This window comes from Oncorhynchus keta, unplaced genomic scaffold (assembly GCF_023373465.1).
Source record: "Oncorhynchus keta strain PuntledgeMale-10-30-2019 unplaced genomic scaffold, Oket_V2 Un_scaffold_8559_pilon_pilon, whole genome shotgun sequence".
Classification (NCBI taxonomy): Eukaryota; Metazoa; Chordata; class Actinopteri; order Salmoniformes; family Salmonidae; genus Oncorhynchus; species Oncorhynchus keta.
Window position 1 is genome coordinate 201,663 of NW_026291008.1, and position 8,261 is coordinate 209,923.

Here is an 8,261-nt window from a genome sequence, read left to right on the forward strand (position 1 = left end):
CTAACCACTCTGCTAATGCAAATGCCTAACCCTATAGCCTCATTATTTTTTCATACATTTTTACAATATTAACTTTGCAGCTGGCACATCTAGGGAAAATAACTCAGTCCTGCCTCCAGGGCAAGACTCATGACAATAAATGTCAACCTGCTTGTGTGTGTTGTGTGTTTGGGCGTGCCTGTGTACATTTGTGTGTGTGTGTGTTTGGGCGTGCCTGTGTACGTGTGTGTGTGTGTGTGTTTGGGCGTGCCTCTGTACATTTGTGTGTGTGTGTGTGTTTGGGCGTGTGTGTGTGTGTGTTTGTGTGTGTTTGTGCGCACGTGTGTGTTTGTGCGCACGTGTGTGTTTGTGCGCGTGTGTGTGTGTGTGTGTGTGTGTGTGTGTGTGTGTGTGTGTACGTGTGTACCATTGCAGTGTTATCCACGGATTTCCCCGAAGACTACCGTAGAAACATCTGACTCACAGTTTTTGTGGCGTACTATGCATTATTACTGTGCATTATTACTGTGCATTATCACTGTGCATTATTGCTGTGCATTATTACTGTGCATTATTACTGTGCATTATTACTGTGCATTATGCCAAAACAGAAGTTGAAAGACAATGATACGCGACATAGAAACGTGATAACAGCAGCAGGAGTAGTTTAGGTTGATGAACATTTCACTCTGTATTAGCCCAGTGTACAGAACCACATCACCCCAAGTCTCACTGTGAGATGAAGCTATCAGAGGAATCCTATCTGTGTGAGGGGTGTCTGTCAGGGGGGGGGGGATCAGGCAAGGTCACAGTGCTATTTCAAGGTGTCTACTTTACATGGCCGCATAGGAAATGAAGCCCTTCAATCAAGCAGGATTGGGTGGCTGGACTATATGTGTAGACGTAACAAACAGAGCACTGAGAGTAATGATAAAGTCATAAATCCATCAAACCAAGGGATAAGTGAGTAGAGAATCTCATGGTCAGAACAATAGTATTTCTGAAATGGCTGCATATCAATGTGTCCATGTTCTTGAAAAGCAGGATTATTTGATACCCTCACAATTAATGAGAAAAGGAAACGGGGGAAAATCTGTCTATATATTCCAACAAACAGATATTTATTCAAGACCACAACTAATGGTGGAGGGAATCACGACATCCTGTATATATTACACTATACAGTATATACAAAAGTATGTGGAAATCCCTTCAAATTAGTGGATGCGGCTATTTCAGCCACACCTGTTGCTGATAGTTGTATAAAATCAAGCACACAGCCATGCAATCTCCATAGACAAACATTGGCAGTAGAATGGCCTTAAGGAAGAGCTCAGTGACTTTCAACGTGGCACCGTCATACGATGCCACCTTTCCAAACAAGGCAGTTCGTAAAATGTCTGTGCTGCTCGAGCTGCCCTGGTCAACTGTCAGTGTTGTTGTTGTGAAGTGGAAAGGTCTAGGAGCAACAACGACTCAGGTAGGCCACACAAGCTCACAGAACGACCGAGTGCTGAAGCTCGTATAAATGGTCTGTCCTTGGTTGCAACACTCACTACCGAGTTCCAAACTGCCTCTGGAAGCAAAATCAGCACAATAACTGTTCGTCAAGAGCTTAATGAAATGGGTTTCCATAGCCGAGCAGTGGCACACAAGCTTAAGATCACCAAACACAATGCCAAGCGTTGGCTGGAGTGGTGTAAAGCTCGCCAGCATTGGACTCTGGAGCAGTGAAATGCATTCTCTGGAGTGATGAATCACGCTTCACCATCTGGCAGTCCGACAAACGAATCTGGGTTTGGCGGATGCCAGGGTAACGCTACCTGCCCTAATGCATAGTGCCAACTGTAAAGTTTGGTGGAGGAGGAATAATGGTCTGGGGCTGTTTTTCATGGTTCGGGCTCGTCCCCTTAGTTCCATTGAAGGGAAATCTTAATGCTAATAATGCTAATAATGACATTCTAGAATATTCTGTGCTTCCAACTTTGTGGCAAATGTTTGGGGAAGGCCATTTCCTGTTTCAGCATGGCAATGCCCCTGTGCACAAAGCGAGGTCCATACTGAAATGGTTTGTCGAGATCGGTGTGGAAGAGTTTGACTGGCCTGCACAGAGCCCTGACCTCAACCTAACCGAACACCTTTAGAATTAATTGGAACGCCGACTACGAGCCAGGCCTAATCGGCCAACAGCAGTGCCCGACCTCACTAATGCTCTTGTGGCTGAATAGAAGCAAGTCCCTGCAGCAATGTTTCAACATCTAGTAGAAAGACTTCTCAGAAGAGTGGAGGCTGTTATAGCAGCAAAAGGGGGAACAACTCCATTTTAATGCCCATCATTTTGAAATGAGATGTTCGAATAAGCAGGTGTCCACATACTTTTGGTCATATAGTGTATTTTGTAAGATGTAAAAAAAAAACTAGATGTTCCTAAGGAACAAACAAACCATGTACAGATGAAGTCAGAAGTTTACATACACCTCTAGCCAAATACATTTCAACTCAGTTTTTCACAATTCCTGACATTTAATCTTAGTAAAAATTCCCTGTCTTAGGTCAGTTCGGATCACCACTTTATTTTAAGGATGTGAAATGTCAGAATTATTTATTTCAGCTTTTATTTCTGTCATCACACACAGAAGTTTACATACACTCAATTAGTATTTGGTAGTATTGCCTTTAAATTGTTTAATTTGGGTCAAAAGTTGCAGGTAGCCTTCCACACGATTCCCACAATAAGTTGGGTGAATGTTGGCCCATTCCTCCTGACAGAGCTGGTGTTATTGAGTCAGGTTTGTGGGCCTTCTTGCTCGCACACGCTTTTTCAGTTCTGCCCACAAATTTTCTATGGGATTGAGGTCAGGGCTTTGTGATGACCACTCCAATACCTTGACTTTGTTGTCCTTAAGCCATTTTGGCACAACTTTGGAAATATGCTTGGGGTCATTGTCCATTTGGAAGACCCATTTGCGACCAAGCTTTAACTTCCTGACTGATGTCTTGAGATGCTGCTTCCACAACATTTTCCTTTCTCATGAAGCCATCTATTTTGTGAAGTGCACCAGTCCCTCCAGCAGGAAAGCACCCCCACAACATGATGCTGCCACCACTGTGCTTCACGGTTGGGATGTTGTTCTTGCAAGCCTCCCCCTTTTTTCTCCAAACATAACGATAGTCATTATGGCCAAACAGTTTCATCAGACCAGTGGACATTTCTCCAAAAAGTACCATCTTTGTCCCCATGTGAAGTTGCAAACCGTAGTCAGGCTTTTTTATGGCGGTTTTGGAGCAGTGGCTTCTTCCTTGCTGAGCGACCTTTCAGGTTATGTCGATATAGGACTCGTTTTACTGTGGATATAGATACTTTTGTACCTGTTTCCTCCAGCATCTTCACAAGGTCCTTTGCTTTTCACACTTTTCGCACCAAAGTATGTTCATCTCCAGGAAACAGAACGCGTCTCCTTCCTGAGAGGTATGACGGCTGCGTGGTCCCATGGTGTTTATACTTGCGTACTATTGTTTGTACAGATGAACATGGTACCTTCAGGCGTTTGGAAATTGCTCCCAAGGATGAACCATTCTTGTGGAGGTCTACAATTTTTTTCTGAGGTCTTGGCTGATTTCTTTTGATTTTCCCCATGATGTCAAGCAAAGAGGCACTAAGTTTGAAGGTAGGCCTTGAAATACATCCACAGGTACACCTCCAATTGACTCAAATGATGTCAATTAGCCTATCAGAAGCTTCTAAAGCCATGACATAATTTTCAGGAATTTTTCAAGCTGTTTAAAGGCACGGTCAACTTAGTGTATGTAAACTTCTGACCCACTGGAATTGTGATACAGTGAATTATAAGTGAAATAATCTGTCTGTAAACAATTGTTGGAAAAATGACTTGTGTCATGCACAAAGTAGATGTCCTAACCAACTTGCCAAAACTATCGTTTCTTAACGAGAAATTTGTGTCGTGGTTGAAAAATGAGTTTTAATGACTCCAACCTAAGTGTATGTAAACTTCCGACTTCAACTGTACATCTGAGAAATATCAATCTGCCTATTTCTATTTCTATTTAACTACATTGTACCATTATAATGGCCGTGCCTCAACATAGTTATTTCCCTAATAGTGCCTCCCCACTCGGCATATACGTCAAATCAACCTCTTTTGCATGTTGGTTCAACATCATTTCATTGAAATGTGATGGGGAAACAACGTTGACGTGGAAACAACTCCTACATGTAAGCTCTTGTTTTCCATCGAGAAATTCATCTTTTTACCATTTCTGCCTGACCATAAGAATGTCAATCACTGGCTATGATAAAACAAACTTGTTTTATGCATTCAAAACTCACCATTGCATTTTATATTTTATTAGAATCCACGTTAGTTGTTGCCAAGGCAACCACTACTCTTCCTGGGATTTAAAATACATGTAGAATTACAATGCAAATATTTGTAAAGATCCTTGACACTGTGTACGTCTGCTACCCAACAAAGTATATATCCAGAGATATTAATACCCAAGAGGTGGATACATTTTTTCTGAATCATTTCTCAAAAGTTTGTGTTTATCTGAGTAGGAGCCAGGAACCCAATGCACCAGTGCTTTAACAATCAATACATTATTTTATGTGCAAAAAGTCTAAACTATCTATGATCTTTGACCCCTCCGTATTATGAAAGAGCTTTAAACAAATGAAAGCCACAGCAGAAAGAGAAGCCACCATGCAGCCAGTCAGTGAAATACCAATTGATAAAAGTGAAGAAGTAGCCTGAGCCGCCGCTCTGTGCTCGGCTCTGACGAGGAGGGCCAGTGGAGAATCTGTGCTGACCCTCTCATCCCAGCGCTCATCTATCTCTCACTACTGTCCACTGATAGATTCCCCACCGTTGATTTATGGGAGAAAAGAATGTCACAGTGGAATGGGCTTTTGATAAAATTGTTCAAGAGATTCTGGGCAATAAATCCTGATCTTTACATTCAGGTCGCGAGCTACATTCACATTCTCCTGCCATCAATAAAAGCCTGCCAGACATGACAACTAATCCATAACTTTACAATATTCTCTGGCCGTTTAGGAGAACACTAACATTTCTATTTAACACGGGAAGGAAAAAATATAGAGAGTATGGGTTATAGAGGGTTATAGAGGGTTATAGAGGGTATGGGTTATAGAGGGTATGGGTTATAGAGGGTTATAGAGGGTATGGGTTATAGAGGGTATGGGTTATAGAGGGTTATAGAGGGTATGGGTTATAGAGGGTATGGGTTATAGAGGGTTATAGAGGGTATGGGTTATAGAGGGTATGGGTTATAGAGGGTATGGGTTATAGAGGGTATGGGTTATAGAGGGTATGGGTTATAGGGTTATAGAGGGTTATGGGGTATAGGGTTATAGAGGGTTATAGAGGGTATGGGTTATAGAGGGTTATAGAGGGTATGGGTTATAGAGGGTTATAGAGGGTATGGGATATAGAGGGTTATAGAGGGTTATAGAGGGTATGGGTTATAGAGGGTTATAGAGGGTATGGGTTATAGAGGGTTATAGAGGGTATGGGTTATAGAGGGTTATAGAGGGTTATAGAGGGTATGGGTTATAGAGGGTATGGGTTATAGAGGGTTATAGAGGGTATGGGTTATAGAGGGTATGGGTTATAGAGGGTTATAGAGGGTTATAGAGGGTATGGGTTATAGAGGGTATGGGGTATAGAGGGTTATAGAGGGTATGGGGTTATAGAGATGGGGTTATAGAGGGTATGGGGTTATAGAGAGTATGGGTTATAGAGAGGGTTATAGAGGGTATGGGTTATAGAGGGTTATAGAGGGTATGGGTTATAGAGGGTATGGGTTATAGAGGGTATGGGTTATAGAGGGTATGGGTTATAGAGGGTATGGGTTATAGAGGGTATGGGGTTATAGAGGGTATGGGGTTATAGAGAGTATGGGTTATAGAGGGTTATAGGGTATGGGTTATAGAGGGTATGAGGTTATAGAGAGTATGGGTTATAGAGGGTTATAGACGGTATGGGTTATAGACAGTATGGGTTATAGAGGGTATGGGGTTATAGAGAGTATGGGTTATAGAGGGTTATAGAGGGTTATAGAGGGTATGGGTTATAGAGGGTTATAGAGAGTATGGGTTATAGAGAGTATGGGTCATAGAGGGTATGGGTTATGGAGGGTATGGGTTATAGAGAGTATGGGTTATAGAGGGTATGGGGTTATAGAGGGTATAGGTTATAGAGGGTTATATAGGGTATGGGTTATAGAGGGTTATAGAGGGTATGGGTTATTATGGGTCATAGGGGGTATGGGTTATAGAGGGTATGGGTTATAGAGGGTATGGGTTATAGAGGGTATGGGGTTATAGAGAGTATGGGTTATAGGGTTATAGAGGGTATGGGTTATAGAGGGTATGAGGTTATAGAGGAGTATGGGTTATAGAGGGTTATAGACGGTATGGGTTATAGACAGTATGGGTTATAGGGTATGGGGTTATAGAGGTATGGGTTATATGAGGGTTATAGAGGGTTTATATGGGTTATAGAGAGTATGGGTATGGGTTGGGTTATGGAGGGTATGGGTTATAGAGAGTATGGGTTATAGACAGTATGGGTTATAGGGTATGGGGTTATATGAGTATGGGTTATAGAGGGTTATAGAGGGTTATAGAGGGTATGGGGGTTATAGAGTATGGGTTATAGAGGGTATGGGTTATGGAGGGTGGGTTATAGAGAGTATGGGTTATAGGGTATGGGGTTATAGAGTATGGGTATGGGTTATAGAGGGTATGGGTTATAGAGGGTATGGGTTATAGAGGGTATGGGGTTATAGAGGGTATGGGGTTATAGAGAGTATGGGTTATAGAGGGTTATAGAGGGTATGGGTTATAGGGTATGAGGTTATAGAGGTATGGGTTATAGAGGGTTATAGGGTATGGGTTATAGACAGTATGGGTTATAGAGGGTATGGGGTTATAGAGAGTATGGGTTATAGAGGGTTATAGAGGGTTATAGAGGGTATGGGTTATAGAGGGTTATAGAGGGTATGGGTTATAGGTGGGTATAGGGGGTATGGGTTATGGAGGGTATGGGTTATAGGGTATGGGTTATAGAGGGTATGGGGTTATATGGGTTATAGGGTTATAGAGGGTTATAGAGGGTATGGGTTATAGGGTTATAGAGGGTATGGGTTATAGTATGGGTTATAGGGGGTATGGGTTATAGAGGGTATGGGTTATAGGGTATGGGGTTATAGAGGGTATGGGGTTATAGGTATGGGTTATAGAGGGTTATAGAGGGTATGGGTTATAGGGTATGAGGTTATAGTATGGGTTATAGAGGGTTATAGACGGTATGGGTTATAGACAGTATGGGTTATAGAGGGTATGGGGTTATAGTAGGGTTATAGAGGGTTATAGGGTTATAGAGGGTATGGGTTTATAGAGGGTATGGGTTATGGAGGGTATGGGTTATAGTATGGGTTATAGACAGTATGGGTTATAGAGGGTATGGGGTTATAGAGTATGGGTTATAGAGGGTTATAGGGTTATAGAGGGTATGGGTTATAGAGGGTTATAGAGGGTATGAGGTTATAGGGGGTATGGGTTATGAGGGTTATAGAGGTATGGGTTATAGAGGGTTATAGAGGGTATGGGTTATAGAGGGTTATAGAGGGCATGGGTTATAGAGGGTATGGGTTAAAGAGGGTTATAGAGGGTATTGGGTTATAGAGGGTTATAGAGGGTATGGGTTATAGAGGGTATGGGTTATAGAGGGTATGGGTTATAGAGTGTATGGGGTTATAGAGGGTATGGGTTATAGAGGGTCTGGGGTTATAGGGAGTCTGGGGTTATAGAGGGTATGGGTTATAGAGGGTATGGGGTTATAGAGTGTATGGAGTTATAGAGGGTATGGGTTATAGAGGGTATGGGTTATAGAGTGTATGGAGTTATAGAGGGTATGGGTTATAGAGGGTGTGGGGTTATATAGTGTATGGAGTTATAGAGGGTATGGGTTATAGAGGGTATGGGGTTATAGAGGGTATGGAGTTATAGAGGGTATGGGTTATAGAGGGTATGGGGTTATAGAGTGTATGGAGTTATAGAGGGTATGGGTTATAGAGGGTGTGGGGTTATATAGTGTATGGAGTTATAGAGGGTATGGGTTATAGAGGGTGTGGGGTTATATAGGGTATGTCTGGAAGATAGAGAGCAATTGTTGTCCCTCACATTCAGACATGTATTGTGTGACCACTGCAGTATGTCATGTCAGTCAGCTATATAG